The sequence below is a fragment of the Callithrix jacchus genome, chromosome 19 (assembly GCF_049354715.1).
Source record: "Callithrix jacchus isolate 240 chromosome 19, calJac240_pri, whole genome shotgun sequence".
Taxonomy (NCBI): domain Eukaryota; kingdom Metazoa; phylum Chordata; class Mammalia; order Primates; family Cebidae; genus Callithrix; species Callithrix jacchus.
The window spans coordinates 12,083,665-12,102,971 of NC_133520.1; the positions used below are offsets into that span (position 1 = coordinate 12,083,665).

Consider the following 19,307-nt stretch of genomic DNA (forward strand, 5'->3'; position numbering starts at 1 on the left):
ATCCAGGCTGGGGTCTGGAGAGAATCCTGTGCCTTCTTGTGCTGTAGCTTCCTGGAGTCCACCAGACATTACAGTGTCTTCCCTAGAGAGCTGCCTGCTGCTTCTGTGATGTGGCCGTCTGCACTCTGTAGAGCAGATGGAATTCCCTTCTGAGAGGTGCTTCCTTCTCCTCATGTTTGTTTTGAAGATGTGGGTTTTAGTAAGCATAGGGGACCAGAAAAAGAGGAGAGGCCCAGACTGTTGTGTGAGAAATGAGGTGCAATGTAAGGCAGAGTGGAAAGAGGAAGATTCAAAATCCTTGTATTTCCAAGGGTAAAGTCAAGGTTAGGCAACTTCTTAAGTCAGTTTAATTACTGTTAATTATTGTATTAGTCAGGGTTCTCTAGAGGGACAGTACTAATAGGAGACATATATATATGTATGTATCCTTTATATTATGATAAAAGGAAGAAGATATATAAAGGATATATATATGATATATAGATATATAAAGGTGAGTTTATTAAGTATTAACTCACATGATTACAAAGCCCCACCATAGGTGAGCTGAGGAGCAAGGAGAGCCAGTTCGAGTCCAAAACTGAAGAACATGGAGTCCGACGTTTGAGGGCAGGAAGGAACCACCACGGGAGAATGATGTAGGCTGGGAGGTAGGCCAGTCTAGTCTTTTCACGTTTTTCCGCCTGCTTGATATTCTGGCCACACTGACAGCTGATTAGATGGTACCCACACAGATTTAGAACGGGTCTGCCTTTCCCAGGCCACAGACTCTCCTTTGGCAACACCCTCACAGACACACCACGGATTAATACTTTGCATCTTTCAATCTAATCAAGTTGACACTTGGTATTAACCATCACAAGTATAATCTCTGAAGTTAGATCACTGGTCAAAGGCCCTAAGGTACTTCTTGGGAAAATACTGGAAACTGCCCAATTATTCTTTTTAAGCACTGCAGGTGGAGGGGAAGAATTAAGGTTAGGGACCGGAGTAATTTAATGCTAGAAGGGAGAAGAATAATTCGAAGTGGGGAAAAGTGATGCCTTGGTTACCTTTTTCTTTAGAAGGTCATATGAGCAAAGCTGCCTGAGAATAACAGTGCTTGTTGACTAGATGATGGTTTTCTAATTGTTTCCACTGAAATTACGTGCAAAATGACTCCCTTATATTGTTTTTCTCAGTGTTTTTCTCATATATAATATGACACTTTTGTAGTGAAAGTTTATGAAGTCACAAGTTATCCTCTGTCTTTTACAGCTGAGTTAATTTAGCAAGATTATGTGGCTTGTTTAGAGTGGCACAGCTTGTTAAAAAAAACTGCAAAACACTAGAAATAGGGTATTCTGACATCTAGAGCCAGGTTGATTATACCTCTTAGAGATTCCAGCCTTAGAAGAGGGTTGGTGCAGGAGAGGACTGGAGATTAAGTGTGAAGAAAGTTAGGAAGGGGATTAAACACCCTTGGAGACTTTATTAAAAAAAAAAAAAGACTCATAAGGTCATATTGTGTGTTGAGTGTGGTATCCATGGCTACCAGATGGTGCAAGGATTCTGACTTGGTCCTCAATGGAAGAATTAAAGAAAGGAGACAGGGAAGGGTACAGCGGCTCCTGAAGTCTCACATAGGATGCAGATCACTTATTTTCCCTCCTGAGTCCTCAGGCTTTCCTGTCATTGTGAGATCACGTGGTAGCATGGAATCATAATATCTGCTTCTCAGAAGATGGAATTGAGGTAGCTTTGTGCAAAGAGAAATGACCTTGTACTTGCAAACTTAGGTCCCGTGTTTGTCTGTAGTCCTATCCACTTTACCATGTAATAAGAGAGTAATCCCTATCAGTAACATCATCTTAGAAAGAGAGGGAACAACCAAATGAGATCTAGTGTGCATGGAGATGGTGCAACATTCCTTCATCAAAGCAACTAATACCCTTAGGGAAAAAACACATTGGCCTGACACTGAGCCAGAATATGGATGTCAGTCTTGTGGGTCTTTCCCCCGCCCTTTGAAATGAGACTTTATTAGTCATGTGGATATCAGAAGGTGAAAAAATAAATGTGTATCTTCTCTCACATGAACTCTATTAATATCAGGTAGGTAAGATTCTAATACAACTCTTTGTATTAGGGTGGATTTCTTGGCCTGGCTTAATGCTAAGACTATGACAAAGAAATGATATCTTATGATAATGGCTCTGTAATCTTCAAGTTGATCTGGCATTAGTCAGCATTTGACCTTAGATTCCTGGTAGACAGTGTATTCGAGCTATTACTCTGCCTCAGAAATACTGTATGTAACTGGAAGACTGAACAAACTGGTATCACATAGATGTCAACTCTGTCCTGTGACAACTAATATTTCCACATTACTTTGAGTGTCCAGCTATTAGTTATATGTGCAACAACTGTGTTCCGCTGAAGGATACATGCTTATAAGCAAAATAGTCTTTGGTTCGCCTTAGTGTTTTTTGTACATTAGAGTTTACTCTGTATTTCTCACCATCAGATTATTTAATAATCAATTTAATTTTAGTAAAGTTTCACTTTAGTACTCCTAGAAATTAGAGGAAAATATTGCCTATATTCATTTGCTGTGTTCCACAGAGAGAGTACACAGCAAAGGTAGAAGATAAAGGATCAATTCTTATGGATCTCATAGTTCCAAGCTTTTAAGGCTGTCTTATAGAAACTTTGTAATTATTGTGGGTAATCTTGCAGAAAATTAAATGTTGAGTTTGCATATGTGAACAAGTTTGGACTATTTTGCTCACTATAACTTGCTAGTGCCACGCATCTCACTGTTCCTGTGGGACCCTGGGTTTCAGTTTACTTCTAGTAAAATGCTGTTTGTGGCGTAAGTGAAATCCTTGGTGTGAGCATATCATCTCACATCTGAGGCATATTTTAGAGAACTGGTGTCTATAATTCATTCTTCTATTTCAAAATGGCTCTGACTAGTGATTCTCAGTTAGGGGCAATTTTGTCCCCCAAGGGACATTTTGGCAACGTCTGGAGAGATTTTGGAGTATTAAGACTGGGAAGAGGCTACCGCTGGCACCTAGTGAATAGAACCCAGGGATGCTGCTAAAAATCATTCAGTCCGCAGGGCATTCCCCCTCACAACAAGGAATTGTCCAGCCCCAAATGTCAACAGCCCCTAGGTGGAGAAGCCCTGCTTTAGACACTTACAAAGTTTAAAAGGTAAGAGAGAAAGTAGGTAGCTTAAATATTTTAATCTTTTTTGAATGGCTGCTTTCATAATTAGAATTCTCCCCGTGTGATATAGAATACAGATGAAAACTACAAACAAGCCACGTATTTGCTTTAAAAATATTTGGCATGTAATATGTGTGTTGTGGCTAATTGAGCCACATTCAACAATCCCAGCACAACCATATCAATAGCTCTGACTTACAGAGAGCTTACTCAATAGAAACTTTGAGAAAGAATAGAACAGTGTCATACCACACACTGTTCAGAGTGACTATCCACATGTTAATTCAGTTATTTTTTAAAGCAACTCTACTAGGGAGGGGCAATGACTTTGCCCTTCAGTTCTAGAGTATGTAGGAATATGGTGAGCTCCCAACAGAAAATGTAAGGAACAGGGTAATGACAACACAATACTTGGAAGTTGGGAGGCTTTATTTTTCTAAATGCCCCTGGTTGCTCAGGCTTTTATTCTATAGTGTTATTATTGCAAAAGTGCTTCTCTGGGAAATGAGGACTGCCATCATAAAGTAGGTTTATATTTGTTTCTAGAGGGAGAAAAAGAAAATGATTATTTAACTCTCACTTTGCCAGTTCTGCACCTGACCCCATGCATGTCTGCCTTTCCCCCCCCAAAAGCCATATGTGACTGAACTGGTCTTCAGGTTCTGTGTGAATGACAGACAGTATCCAGTGTGGCTCAGCCTTGTAAATACGAACTGGCCAGTTCCACCTGTGACTGTCACCTTCTGGTTGACAGTTTTCTAAGCCTCCTTCTGAGCATTTTCAGAAGGGAAGTGAGGCTGTCCTTTAAGATTTCATCTTCAGGGTGGGTCAGACCCACTGACATCTCATGTTTGACAGAGAAATACGTAAAATTTCTCTAAGCAAGCCTCATGGGAGATTCTCCAAGAACACCTTTAACAATGGAATTTCCCCTAGAAATGCCACATTGAAAGTCATATTCCCAGTGGAGATTTCTATGGGAATTGGGAAGTTAACTAGATTTGCTGTTTCACACCTGCTCAGGGTTTTGAGTCTAGGGAATTAAGTTTGTCATAGCTAGAAATTTTACCTTTGCCAAACCAGTCTATTGTATTAAACCTAAGTTGCCATCAAAAACCAGAAAGGAAAACATCACAGATCACTAGAAATATATCAGCAGCAGAGTTTATGGGCATTAATGGATATCCTAGGCTATTTATCTTTCTAGTAGCAGTTGAAATACCTCTGCCTTTTTCTTACTATAACAGGGCTTCCCATCAAGGAGCTATAGAGCCCCCAGGCCGGGTACTTGAGTCAGAGAAATGTGGCATTCTTACATTTGTTTTGGGGTGTTAGAGGAGGGAATATAATTTCTTTCTCTTCTTCTTTTTGTCTCTATTTCTTCCTCATTAAAAACCCCAAGTAAAACACAGTCAGGATATTTTCAGGTTTAGGGAGTTTATACAGGGTCTGGCATAAGCAGGGTAGGGTAGAGAGTGGAATAGAAAGAGACCCGTTTCCCATGTTCTTTATCCCCTTCTGATTCAAAGACAGCCATCTTTCATTTGTTCACAGCAGGCTTCCCTGCTTACAGGCTGATCTCTACATGCAATTTATTAGTGCAAGTCGTCATACAATTAACAGGGAATGCCTGTATTTTGGACAACTTCTGATATTTTGTACCTGTTATCCGCAGCCTTTTCTCAATCTCCTGGCCTTATTTGCTCTTGTCTTCTGTGGAGGAAAGGTCTGAACTACAGGTGAATTAAACACACATCGGGAAGGACTGCAGCTTCTTTGAGACCTCTCTTCATAGTGTGCTATGGGTCCATTTGGTAGGAGCACATCTGGGTTCTGCACTTGGCTTTCCCACTTAGTAGCCTGTGGCCTTGGATCAAGTTACTTAATACTGCTCAGCCTCAGTTTCTGTGGTTATAAAATGATCAAATGATATGTGTGTGTGTGTGTGTGTGTGTGTATGTGTGTGTATTTCTCATCATTTACTCTTCATAGCATACATAAATACTTATATAAACACACATATTTAATCTTTACAACATGCATATATACATACATATATGTATATATACACATATAACACACAGAATTTATGTGTGTAATGTATATACAACATATATACATATAACATCTATACAATGTGTATATATACATACAACATATATATGCATGTTGTGAAGATTAATGAAAAATACATGTACTAAACCTTTATGCTTCATATATTTTACAAATGTATATAGCGTGTATATATATTTATTGTGTGTGTGTATGTATATATATATATACATACACACACATTTATTGTAGTGTTTATATAGTGAAGATTAAATTACTTAAAATATAGAAAGCGCCACAGGGGTTAGTAGTTTCTGGATAATAGGTGCATACTACTGGAGTCCTCAGAAACTTGCTTCAGTCTTTACCTTTCTAAGAAATGTAGTCTGAGAACCACAAATTTTGAATCACCATTGTACTCATCCAAATGCAGATTTTATGTCTCTACCCCAACACTTTGAGTAAGACTCTCTAGACATTGGGATCCAGTAACTGGTGTACTTAGTAGATGCACTCCAGAGTTTGATGACGTCTGGGTCAGCTGGTCTCTCTTCCCCCGCTGTGATGCTCTTTCTCTCCTGCCACAGGATAGCTTAATCTAGAGAATTTCAGCTCCTCTAGTTGGAGGTTCTTCCTACCCAGGCAGAGTCTGCCTTTGAGCCTGTGAACTCACTATCCCAGTTTATAAGCAGTCCTTTTTATGGTAGGCCCCACATGGTTGGGTAACCTCACTGATGTGATAATGAGGACGGACTAAAGGTCACGAGATTGTTAACATGTGTGAGGAGATTGTAGGCTTAGCCTATCAGGTGAGGGAAAGGTTAGCACACCAACTGTCTCCACACTTCAAAGGATGTAGCTAGTTTGCTGCACTAACTTAATTATCTGTGCTATTGATATCGTTGAGGAACATATCTATACCCCGGATACTGTTACTTCGCAGTAGGAGATAGCAGGAGGTGGCTTGTTCAGTTGCCAACTTCCTAAAATGCTTTTTAGAGTCAGCTGGGTTGCTTAGTCCTCTCTTGCTCTTGGATTAAATGTAAAAATAACTATGTAAAGCATATCAGCCCTCTTTTCCCTGTCTGCTGAAACTGCAATCTCCTATGCTTTTTCTAGAACCCATTAAATAGGGAGGAGGAGGAGGGGAAGGGTAACAATATATAAAACCCCAAAGCCCCGGATCAGATATTCTCCCAGAATGGATCTGCTGTGAGATCTCAACGGAGGTAGAAAATAGCTGGTCACATAGGTACATAATAGAGTTCCTTCTTGATTATTTAAGAGCTGATGAAGTAGCATGCACCTTATCCTGGTTTTCATGATTCTTCCTGCTCTCTGTAGCCATATTAGTTTTATTGCCATCTTCACTGGAATCCTGGAAGCGAAAGAAATACGACCCAAACCAGGTGATGTTTTCATTTCTAAGTCATAAAACTGTTTGATGTTGAGAAACATTTGAAACCGTAGACGGAAGGGAGGTATTCGTCTCTACCTGGTTTTCGCTGTTCTAAACCGGCCCCGTTCTGGTTACCACAAAACCAGTAGTGCTGGTTGCAGAGGCTTTCCAAAGAGAAGACTTCCAGCCCTGACACTCCTCTTTGGTTCTGGCTCTTGAGAACAGATTTTTACTCTGCCAGGTGTTGCTTTAATTTCTTACCTCCTCACAAGGAAGGTTTTCTTGTGAGTGTGCCTGAGTCGTGGACATTATTTTGGAGCAGCTGATTCTGTTGACTTTTCTAGAAGTGCTGTGATCTCAAACGTTAAAGAGACAGGATTACCGAAACCCCTCACTGCACTGAAATTGAATACAGTGCCCTCTTCTTTGACACTAAAATGTGCCCTGCTGTTGTAAAGCTGGGGTGTTTAATAGGCAGAGGCTAGTAGAGAAATTTCCAGCTTTTCATCCTTCTCACTCTTATAAAGTCTCTCACGCGGTATGTCATTGCTTTTAAAACATGGTCATTTTAATGATAAAAATGCTGTGGAGAGAGTGCCAGAGTGTCACGCAAAACCAGCTGCGGAATCCTGCGTGACATTCCAAATATTAATACAAATAGAATTAATTCACACACCAGGGATGTGTCAGGAATCCATTTTAAGTTGGCACTTAACTTGGGCTTGAGATTTCCCTGTGACTGCCCATGTTGAAAAATGTTTGCTAAACAAGAAAGTGCTGGGCTGCCCTCGATCTATAAATTCACTCAAACTAATTCATTAACAATTGCTTGATTTTAACTAGAAGCAAATATGGGTTAAAGTGTAGATGAGTGTTTCATGTCATTGGTGAGCAGTGAGGTATTTTGCAGGTGTCATACCTGGTACAATACTCTGAATTTATCTTGTTTTATTTTGAGGAAAGCACATAGATGATGTATTTATCATTAGTGGATTATTTAATGGCATAATTTCTTACTTCATTAAGGATTTACTCGAGGTTTTTAAATATATCTGATTTGCAGATACAGTGAAGAGGAGGTATCTTGGCGTTAAATTTAGATCGTGGCAGTGCATAGGCTGGACAAAGTAAGACATTCTATGTCTTTCTAGTTCTCCCCTGGCCTTGTCTTTCTATTTCTGCACAGCAAATTTAATAAAGAAACTATCTTGGAGTAATAATTCCTACAAGCCCTGGACATTCCTTTGGGGGAAGAGGACTGACCTTTTCCTGTTTTTAATAAAACCTTTGTGAATTTGGGCTTACCTCCTCTATAGTCCAGTGCTACTGTCTTTTTATTTCATATTTAAGTGTGGGGAGAGCCCATTTATATCCTTCGAACTGGAAGCATGAAAGCAGTCCTAGGCAAGATGGCTCCTGTGAGGTTTGCATTACTCATGCCTGTTAAATTTAGTGCTTATTTACATGCATTTTAGCTATTTTGATACGTAGTCTCTCTCTCTTTGGGGGCTTAAATTTTGTCATCTATTTGTGATTTCATACTCCACCTCTTTCTAAAGGAACTGGGAAGGTAATGCTTTTGTAATATGGGGTTGAATTATGCTCTGGTGATAGGCAGGTTGTTTTATCCTAACTGTGACATGGGCAATTTTAAAAGCTTAATTTTTGTCTTTGGCTTGAACAAGGAAAATTTTACACATTGTTAACTCCTGAAAAACCCCACTAGATAGATAATTTGGAATGGAAGAATTTAAGACCTTTTTTGGGAGAAGAAAAAAAAGAAAAAATCCACAAGATTTCTTTTTTAATGATTATTCTTTGTGATCACTAAAAATATTTAACATACTAAATAAAAAAGATGACCCGGGAAAGATTAAAATATTTCAAAATAGAATCATGGGCATGAAGTGGTTATTTCTAAGGAGTGTCTTCTATACACTGTCAAGAAGATTCCTGTACATTTGTTTTGAGTGTTTAGGCACCAAGAATTCTCAGAGGAATTTATTGTCTTCTTTCTATCTCTCTATCTAGTGTTCAATGTTGTTTTGATTTTATTACTCAAAGTTGACTTTTTTTCTTCTGTGTCCTAGCATATTCTCTGAGAAATGGAGGAATTTAGATGTGTGAAAAGGCAAAAATTTTAGGATAAACTTAATTTTATATGCATAGCACAAGTAAGCAAGTTTCTATTAAATCACAAGAAACAGTGTTAAGGTGGCTTAATACAAAAACTGGCACCAACCCATCACTCTTCACCTGCCTGATACTACTTGTATAGCCATGGTTTCTTTTACATCATATTTCTCTAGCTCTCTCATTTTAGTTATACAAATAGGAGAATCAGGTAAACGGTGGAGACACTAAAAAGTTCAGAGGAGGGGCCTATTGGGGGCTGGGGGACTAGGGGAGGGATAGAAGGGGGTTGAGGGCTGGGGAGGGTTAGCATTAGGAGAAATATGTAATGTAGATGACAGGGTGATGGATGCAGCAAACCATCATGGCACAAGTATACCTATGTAACAAACCTGCATGTTCTGCATATGTACCCCAGAACTTAAAGTATAATTTAAAAAATACATAAAAATGCTAGGCACAGTAGCTCACACCTGTAATCCTGGCACTCTGGGAGGCCGAGGCAGGTGAATCACCTGAGGTCAGGAGTTTGAGACCAACCTAACCAACATGGAGAAACCCCGTCTCTACTAAAAATACAAAGTTAGCTGGGAGTGGTGGCACATATCTGTAATCCCAGCTACTCTGGAGGCTGAGACAGGAGAATTGCTTGAACCCGGGAGGCAGAGGTTGTGGTCAGCAGAGATTATGCCATTGCACTCCAGCCTGGTAACAAGAGCAAAACTCTGTCTCAAAAAAAAAAAAAAAAAAAATACACACACACACACACACAATACACACACACATATATACAAAATATGTATCATATTTATATATAATATGCATATTTATATATTATACATATATATAAAAGAAGTTCAGAAGAAAGGGGGAATTGCTGGACTCGTGAAATCTTTTAGGAGGGTCGACATTATCCTCCAAATTAAATACAACTTTGCAAAGGCGTGTGTGAACCTTCACAGGATGACGTCAGTCATGATTTGCTGGCATTCTCCTTGACTCCAACCGTGCGCTTTACATTGTCTTCTCAGCAGGAGACTGGATGGCCTAGTCTTTTAAAAATAGGTATATATTTGTAATTAAAACACAAATAGAGAAATCCACATGAATACAATGCATGGCCTAATATATTGCATGTTTATATATTGTATTAATGTTGTAAAGTCTATACATATATGTCTACTACGTATGTATTGTATGACAGCCAGGACAAGAGATAGAATTTTGCCACCTCCAAAACCCCTTCACATGCTCTACCCACTTATAGTCCTTCATATTCCTCATAAGTAATCATGATTCTATTGTAATAATAATTTCTTTATATTTTAAAAAAATACATTTATCACCCAGTGGGCATCCTCAAACACTAGACTGGAATCTAGTCTTGCCCATTTGAAAAAATGGCATGTCCTTTAAGTATCTTTTAATCATTAAGTTCCTTCTTAATACCTTTTATTTCCTTACAATTTGGCTACTGAGGGACCATAGCCATTTGACCGGTATAGTTCTTCGGAGCCTGAGTTGCGCATATTATGTACTCACAGTGCAGTTCAATATGTTTCTCTGCCCCCCTGCATTTCCTGCAAATTGGTACCTGGGACTGGATCACATTCACGTTTGATCCTTTTGGCAAGACTATAATCATTATCAAAGCTCAAATAGTTCCACGTTAGCTAGCAGGGGCAACTGCAGTTCGGTTCTTGAGTTCTTGTCACAAACTTAAAAGCCTTTGATAGCTCCCCTGCTGTGGGGCAACACAGGACATTTCAGGCATATCATATACATTTCCTGTCCTAGACCTGAAATCAACCATTTCTCCAAGAAGCTATGTTTTCTTTAGATAAGAAATGTTATTTGAAGACTACACTCTAGGTAGGTGCTAGGGATGCTCATTGGTACTGGGTTGGTCATGGTTTCTTAACGTGTGTAGAGGATAGAATTGGGGAGATTTAGAAAAACTATATAAACTAATAAACTATATATGTAGTTATATACTATAGTTATACTTTATTATATCATAACCATAGTATATTATATAATATACCATAGTACTGTAATATAACATAGTACTATATATTATATAATATACTATGGTATATTACTATATGTAATAAATAGTTCACCTGAGCCTGAGTTCAGGCTCACAGTGCAATTCAGTATGTTTCTCTGCCCCCTGCATTTCCTGTAAATTGGTACCTGGGAGTGGATCACACTGAGGTTTGATCCTTGTGAATATATAGTATTTTATTATATAATATACCATGGTTATTATATAATATACTATAATTTATTTTGTTCATTTATATAGTTTTTATTATTTTATAGCTTAAAACTTTTTTTATTGTACTTTAGGTTCTGGGGTACATGTGCAGATCATGTAGCATTGTTGCATAGGTACATACATGACAATGTGGTTTGTTGCCTCCATCCCCCCCATCACCTGTATCTGGCATTTCTCTCCATGCTGTTCTTCCCGAACTTCCCCACCCCCTGCTGTCCCTCCCCTGGCCCCCCCAGATAATTTATTTTATAGTTTCATATTTTACTTATAGTTTATATTAATTTATATTTTATATAGTTTATTCTATATCTGCATTATAATATCCATGAACTTATGAGTTCTTACTAGTACTCCAATTCAAATTTACTATTACAGAATTTTATTTAGCCTCTTCTGCATTAGTTAGATCTCCTTACTTCCCCCAAAAATCTGGACCCTCAAGCACACAGGGAATGATAGAATGATAATATACTAGCAGTAATCATTGGTTTATCACATATTATATGCACAGTAATCTCAAGAGGACAATATGAATACTAGCACTTATGTGGTTACTGAAAACATTACAATGTTTCATTGCATAGGGTTCCCCCCACTTCCTTCATTTTTAAATAGCTATGCTCTATTTACATTGTTGGAGCATAGAGACATCAGATACTCTGTTCTCTGTTAGTCCCCTTTAAACTTAAGTCCACAGGTAACTATATAATTAATAGTCACCACCAGCCCTTATGCTGATGTTCTGTCTTATTATTTTGATCCGATCATTGGAAGCTCATTCTCTAATACGCTACTCAGAAAGGACTTACAGGAACAATATTCCCTAAGTTCTTGTCTATATTCATGATAGTTTGAGTCTTTCACACTTGCAAGTCGGCTTTGGTAGATATGAAACCCCTTTCTTTTTTCTAGTATATTAAGCAGGCTACTCTGTTTTCTTCTAGCCTAAAGCATTTGCTTTAGAAAGTCTGATGATAGTTTAAAATTCTTTAAACTATCAGCCATGTATTCTTTTTGCTCAGAAATTCAGGAGTTTACTAGAATATGTCTTTTTTAGGTCAGTATTTTCAGATGCATGGCACAACTTTTCAGTATTATTTCAATTTTTTTGTACTTAGGATATTTTCTTAATTATAGTTGTATTTGTTCTCTTCCCTTGCTTTTTTTGTTCATAATCTTTTGCTATCCATATGTTCAATTTTCTTTGCCTATGTTCACTATTTTTTTTTTTTTTTTTTGCTTAATTCAGGAGTGTCCAGTCTTTTCACTTCCCTGGGCCACACTGGAAGAATTGTCTTGGGCCACACATAAAATACACTAACACTAATGATAGCTGATGAGGTTAAAAAAAAAACCTTGCAAAAAAATCTCATAATGTTTTAAGAAAGTTTATGAGTTTGTGTTGGGCCACATTCAGAGTCATCCTGGGCCACATGCAGCCCACAGTCTCTGGGTTGGACAAGCTTGTTTTAAATCTTTTTTATCTCTTGATTGCTTTTTGAGTTTGTAGTTTTCCTCCTTTTCACCTTTTGTATTTATTCATAGATTATCTGTTCTGTTTCTTTTTTTCTAGTTTAGTTGAAATTTCTGAGGTTTTTCTTTGATTTAAAATTATTTTTTTCCGTCCTACTGCCTTATTTATGATTTTTTCTAATCAGATGGTAGTGTTCTTTGGTAGTTGGTATCATTTCTTAATGTATTTAAGTTTCTTTTGAAATTATAAGCATGATTTTGTTTGTTTGTTTGGAGATGGAGTCCCATCTCTGTTACCCAGGCTGAAATATGGTGACTCAACCTCGACTCCCTGCAACCTCTGCCTCCCAGGTTCAAGTGATTCTCTTGTCTCAGCCTTCTGACTAGCTGGGATTACAGGCATGCACCACCACGCCTGAATAATTTTGTATTTTTAGTGGCGATGGGGTTTCACCATGTTGGCCAGGATGGTCTCGAACTCCTGACCTCAGGATTTCGCCTAGTCTCCCAAAGTGCTGGGATTACAGGCATGAGCCATCGTGCCCAGCCTCAGTATGCTTTTACTGTCTCTAGGGATGTTATTCTGCTCCTTATTCTATTTTGTAATTATAATTACTTTCTATGGGATTTGACCTTGACCTTGATACTATTCCATTGTTCATTTTTAAGTGAACTTAATTTTTCTGACATTTTAGACTGAGATACGATTCAGGAAATCTCATGAACTTTATAGAACTTCCTTTTCATGTATGCGTAGTATTTTTAAAATATGGTAGATATGGTCGATGCTTCCTGAGATTCCCTGGCTGTTTTCTTCTCAAATGCTTTGATCAAGATCTTCTCTCTCTTAAGACTCTGTCGTGTCTCAAGTGTGAAGCTGCTCTCAGCAGTTTCTCATTGGTGGGGGCTTATGCTGGAAGGATGCCTGGTGGCTGCACAGTTCATGAGGAGTAACTGCTCCATCTCCCTCAGTCCTCCTTCCCATGTGCCCCTTGTACTCAGGTGGTAAAGAGGATAAAACCCCTCCCAGTGAGAGCAGTTGTTTCTCAGTGGCCCACTGAACTTACCAGTGAGCACTGTTAGCTGTTCTGGGTTCTCCTGTTCTCAGGTCCATAGATACCCATTGTTTCCTTCCTCTTACCACCCAGGTGCTGATTTCTGGCTGTTGATGGTTTGTCCCATTAACTTGTATTTTGGGGTTCAAGAAGAAACTTTGTCTCCTAGTTTTGTTTTAAATGTTGCCCGGGATTTGGGGTTTTGTTATCTGGTTGCTCCATTTATGTGGTAGTCAAGCACTTGGGAAGCTGAGGAGTGCAGATCATGAGATCAGGAGTTTGAGACCAGCCTGGCCAGCATAGTGAAACGCTGCCTCTACTGAAAATACAAAAATTAACCAGGGATGGTGGTGCGTGCCTGTAGTCCCAGTACTCGGGAGGCTGAGCAGGAGAATCTCTTGAACGTGGGAAGTAGAGGTTGCAGTGAGCCGAGATCGCGCCACTGTGTTCCAGCCTGGGCAACAAGAGCGAAACTTCATCTCAAAAATAAAAAGATTGAAAAATTATTCTTCCATCATTGCCAGCATCTTTCCAGAATTCCCCCTACCCTCATAGTACTGTAAACTGTGTCCTTTATGCTTAGTGGTGTACATCTGAGAAACAGCAGCCCAGGAGAACGGAATGTAGCCTGGGCCCACAGACGGGCTTTATTCTGGACCCCTGAATACAATCTCAATGGCACCATGTTTTAGACAACTCTACCAGTCAGCCCAGAAGTAGAAAAAGTCTTGTATAGTTTTGCTTTTGTTTTAGTATAAATTATTCTTTCCTTTAATAAACATGAGTTTCTATTTATAACACAGACTTCTTCCAGAAATAAATATATGGTGACCTATAAATATAACCACAATGACAACAAGCAAAATGTAATTAATAATATCTGGTTGAGTGCATTGGTCAAAGTAGACTAGCTGCTGAAACAAACACCCTGATCCTTTTGGTGTCTTAAAGTATTTCTCACGTACGCCACAGTCTAACACGGACTGCAGGGTTTGGTAAGTAGGCTGTTCTGCTCCACGTAGTTATTTCAGGGACCCAAGGCCATCTTCAAGGGCCTCAGAGTTGGAATCACTGGGAGAAAGAGAACATGGAGAATCTCCAGGAAGGATTTTAGGGACCAGAGTTGTTAAACATATTTTTCACCCATGTTCCACTGGCCAGAGTTCTGTCATGTAGACCGACCTAACAGCAAGGGAAGCTGGGAAGGGCAGTGTAGCTGTGTGCCCAAGGAGAAAGGGAGATAGAGTTTCATGAGCCTAGGATCTGCTATAGCAAGGAAATGGGACAAGAAGAGAATAAATGAATATTTTACTAGAGTAGAGAGGACATTTCAGCCAGAAAACAACTGTTTAGACATCCGGGTGTGGGGATTTGGAAAACTGAAAGAATTTTAGTGTGGTTGGAGTTTCAGATGATCTGAAAAGGAGACTCTGGTGGCTTCATGTAGTGTAAATGCCTGAGAGCGATAACTTAGGCAAACCCTTAGAATGACCCTATGTGGCAGACACATCTGAATGGGGAATCCAGAAGTGGCCAACCTGGAGATTCATTCTTTGTCTATAAGGAACGTCTGAACCCCAACCTATCACATGGCAAACAGGCTGTACAGGGGATTGAAGCCCTGAGTTTTGAAATACGTGAAGATTGCCAGGCAGAGGTCGTTGAGGCGAGGGTGTTGGGTGGAAATGTTGTATAAAGTGCATCCTGTTTGCAAGTGGCTACAGTTTTTTCCTGCTCAGCCTGCCACTGGACTATAGGAAAGTGGGTATCTTGTCTAGCTCTCTGCCACTGGACTGTTTCTGTACGTCAGGTGCTTCTCCTGTACACCCCGTCACCACTGGACTCTCTCCCCTCTAAAATTCCCTAATGAAACCCCATGTCTTGTTTATTGGCTCTGAGTCTCTTCTTTTGCATCTTGAACTCCATGCCTTCCCTATTGAGGTTAATAGGGGTTCAGCACAAAACCTCATAAGAAGGGCCTTGCCTATTGTCTAAGGATTCTAAACCTTATCGTGCATGAAATAAAGGGCTATTGGTGGTTGGTCAGCAAGGCACTGACACAATCAGATTTGTGTTTTTGAAAGTTAATTCCAGCCCCTATTACCAGCAATGTCTCTGAAATTGCAGAAGAAACTCATTCTGAACCTGTCTTGATCATGCACCTAGTCATCCAAACCCAGGAAAAACTGAATTCACCTCTGCCTGTGCCCATCTAAATCATGCTTACTTGGTAGGCTCCCATTAATGTGCTACAATCACAACCAGAGTCTGCAGTGAGTTCTATAAATTCAGACTGGAAATGTAATTTCAGATCTCACAGGGCCTGTGTTGTTTCAGTGATATTATAATCAATGACTGTAGCTCCCTTTGAAGCTCATAAAGTGACCTCTTTTGACATTGATTTCTCATCTGTTTTTTTCTTTGACCTCCCTTCACCTCCTATGTCTCTTTATTTGCCAAGGCATAGTATTTTATTGCCAGGCACCCGTACAATAACCACAGTAGCCATACATTTAGCTTTGCTCAGGTCATTACAACCTAAATAGACACAGTTGTGGCAAGATCTAGTCCTAGGAACTGGTGTTGCAACCTTCTCAGAGGGAGACGGTTTTTCTTCCACTAGGAGGTACTGAAGTTTGCTACTAAGTAGTCTTTGCTTAGACGGGCATCTAGGAAGATTGTCACACATATTTTGTCATCTCTTTTGAGTCAATCCTCAAATTGAGGAAATCTCAGAAGATGATCACAAGTACTGTACCGAATCTCACATGCACATTTCCAAGACGTTTCTGAGTCTTGGTACTAATAAAAGCCCATATAAGGTTAAACGGGAAGGCAAATGAAATGTGCCTGTTCCTTAGAGAAGTGTGTGGTTTGTTGGGCATTTATGTTTTCCCCCAGTATGACCTTTAGAAGAAAGTGTGATCGATAGTCTATTGGATCATCTCTAGTCTGGCTGTCAAGTACAGGAGGGGGAAGTCGAGAGATTTTGATGAAAAATAGCTGAAATGGCTCAGTGCAAACTTAGTAGAAAAATACTCATGTTTTGTCAATAGTTTCCAGAAACTTCCTAAGCACCTGACATACAATGGGCTTTTTCATTGTGGGCATCTGCTGCCTTTGCCTAGCTCAACATTCCAGTGAAGGTTTTTTTTTCAGAGCTCAAAACCAAACATGTCAGCAATAAGCAGCCACCCAGCTTTGTAAAGAATGCCACGGCTGACAACTTCACAGCTGCTGAGCCCTTCTTGTAAAGTAGTACCATACACAAGAGGCTTTGTGCCACTGGGACCCACCATGGAGTTTCCAAATGCCCTTACTCCTGGAAAAATGTGCCAACCCCTTCTTCCCATGTTGCCTCCATGTCTGGTGATAATGACCATGACGATAGCCAGCCCTTTGGTGGCTGGCAGAAGAACACAAAGGGACTCTTATTCTGCACTATCAGAGTAAAAAACAAAACAACCACCACATTTTAGGAACAAGCCAACAATTTATTTGTCATGCTATGCAAATTATTTGGAACACAAGAAATCATTTTGGTAACATACAATTTTTTGTAGTAATATTTATTTTTGAATAATCTATGGACATCTAATGACCAAAACACAAGTGACATTATTTTTCTAAAGCATTTGGAGATTTTGTTTTTTCAACCTCATTATGGCATGCATTTCTTTTATTTTTTTGTTTCTTTTTTTCCCTTTGGGACGGAGTCTCGCTCTGTTGCCCAGGCTGGAGTGCAGTGGTGTGATCTTGGCTCACTGCAACCTCTGTCTCCCAGGTTCAAGTGCTTCTCCTGCCTCAGCCTCTTGAGTAGCTGGGATTACAGGCACACACCACTATGCCCAGCTAATTTTTGTATTTTTAATAGAGACAGTGTTTCACCATGTTGGCCAGGTTGGTCTCAAACTCCTAGCTTCAAGTGATCTGCCTGCCTTGGCCTCTCAAAGGGATTACAGGTATAAGCTACCATGCCCAGCCTTTTCTTTGTTTTTTGTTTGTTTTGTTTTGTTTTTGAGATGGGATTTTACTGTGTTGCCTAGGCTGGTATCACACTTCTAGGCTCAAGCAATCCTTCCACCTCAGCCTCCCAAGTAGCTGGGATTACAGGCATACATCATTGTGTCTGGCAAAGGATATGCAATTTTGATGTGACCAAGGAAGAATGAATGAAGGAAGTTGAAAGCAAGGTATCTCTGGGTCTCCATGTTCATCTTTAGGTGGTATATTTATTTTCATCAAAGCTCCTATGATATGTAAAGCCCTTTTAGTGATTAAGGGTGACTAGTCCATGGACTCTGGCTGGGAGACGCAAGATTTCTTAATCAGCTGCCCCAGACTACCTCTGAGAAACCACTTAAGGAATACTCTGCTGTTGTTAGTGATCAACATTAGCCAGATTGCAGTCCTCATTATCCCTCACCCCAGTAGGAAGCCAGAAGTCATCTTCTTCTAAAAGTGCTTACTTTGGGAGGCCGAGGCGGGCAGATCACCTAAGGTCAGGAGTTCGAGACCGGCCTGGCCAACATGGAAAAACTCCGTCTCTACCTAAAAAAACAATTAGGCATTGCGACAGTCACCAGTAATTCCAGCTACTCAGGAGGCTGAGGCAAGAGAATCACTTGAACCAGGGAGTTGGAGGTTGCAATGAGCTGAGATCACGCCATTGCGCTCTAGCATGAGCAACAGAGCAGGACTCCATCTAAAAAAAAAAAAGAGGACTCCATCTAAAAAAAAAAAGTGCTTATTTGGTTTTTGACTAGCAGTTGTCCCTTTGTAAGTCTAGAAATATTCAGTCAAGTCAAGTGAAACTTTTGGTTCTTTTGAAGAACTCTTGGAAATTTGTTAAAGATATTATTAAATTTCTGATTCTGAACACTTAGGTCTCTCTTAGATCCTTTGAGAAAGATGGGGCGTGAGACAGAATAACATTCTAACATGAATGTAATATGTGGTTACTACTCAAGCTATAACAAAGAATTCATGTGGAATGATTTACAGATGGAGATTCTTTTGATGTTGATGTGTTTAGTCACTAGGAAACCTGCCCCGGCATCTGCTTCAGGCTTGCCCAGAGTGCCTTTGGATACATGGAGATCATTTTCTCCACCAGATCTTAAAGTTGATCTGCTTTGAATCATCTCAATTCATTCTGTGGCACTTCTGCTGAAGTTGCAGTGATACTTTCTTCGTAAAGTTCAATCTCAAAATCCAAGGTGTAATTCCATTTTGCATTCTCAGTATGTCTTCCTCTACCCCTTGAAGTAATTCTGATTGAGTACTTTATCCAAAGTGATTTCTATGCTCTTGCCTTTCTTATTTTCACAGAACCTTTGTGTATTTCATAAATGGGAAATAGGCTGAGTGTAGTGGCTTGTGCCTGTAATCCTGGCAACTTAGCAGGCTGAGGTAGGAGGATTGCTTGAGCCCAGGAGTTTGAGGTCAGCCTGGGCAACATAGCAAGACCCTGTCTCTTAAATAAATAAATAAATAAATAAATAAATAAATAAATAAATATCTGGGTGAGGTAGTGTGAGCCTGTGGTTTCCAGCTACTCAGGAGGCTGAGGGGGGAGGATTGCTTGAGCCCAGGAGTTAGAGGCTGCAGTGAGCTATAATTGTGCTACTCCACTCCAGCCAAGCCAACAGAGTGAGTCTCTGTCTCTAAAAAATGGAGTAGAGGGTTGGGAGGGTGG

General features: G+C 39.7%; 1 protein-coding gene across 23 annotated transcripts in view; it reads left to right on the forward strand.

The window, feature by feature from the left end:
* ESRRG (estrogen related receptor gamma) overlaps nucleotides 1-19,307 on the forward strand; it is a 656,445-nt gene that overhangs the window by 65,188 nt on the left and 571,950 nt on the right. The window lies entirely within an intron of this gene.